Source organism: Diceros bicornis, chromosome 18 (genome assembly GCF_020826845.1).
Source record: "Diceros bicornis minor isolate mBicDic1 chromosome 18, mDicBic1.mat.cur, whole genome shotgun sequence".
NCBI lineage: Eukaryota > Metazoa > Chordata > Mammalia > Perissodactyla > Rhinocerotidae > Diceros > Diceros bicornis.
The window spans coordinates 55,671,738-55,672,500 of NC_080757.1; positions in this window are offsets into that span (position 1 = coordinate 55,671,738).

Sequence of the window (763 nt, forward strand, 5' to 3'; positions counted from 1 at the left end):
CACCTATAAATACCCATATTCTTCCTCAAGAGGTGCCCAAATGAGTTGGTGGTTACACATTATGCTCGAGTCATTTCGAAGGGCTTTAGAGTTGACCTAGTTCAAAGGTGTCACTTTTTAAGTTAGACAATTGAGCCCCAAATGACAAGCCAAAGGCATACAGCTGGTCAGGAGCACACCTAGACCTAAAAGCCAGGTCTTAATAATGCCGACTTTGGACATTTAATATAGCATTTTGATCTGGAACTTTCTGCCTAGAACCCAGCAAGCTTTCTCCTATCTTCTGTCTCCTGTATCACTAGAGGAAACTCGGATCCCTCTGTCCCCTTCTAATTACATGGACCCTTCCTATGGAGCCCTCTTTGACCACCCACCATTGAGAAAGCACCTCGCAGGCATGAGAGGACTTAACATTTTAAATGTTACTGCCCAGCACAAAGGGCAGGTGATAGAAGAGTCTAAAATATGTTGGCTAGTAATTATTTTGAATATCACATCCATATTATTCCTGTATTTTATTACCACAGACAGCAGAGTTAATGATCATTTTAGCACGTTTAACTCATGCTATCACTTTAAACTTTTCTTTAGAGAATTTTCTTTAGAGAGAAGCCCACTTCTCTCTAGGCCTTCATTAGTCTGTTTTAACTTGAATGATTCATCAAATCATTGGGCAGCAGGATTGACAGTTAACAAAGAAAAAAGCAACTAAACCAGTAGAACAATCTGAAACAATCTCAAAAAGATGACACAGGACACAATG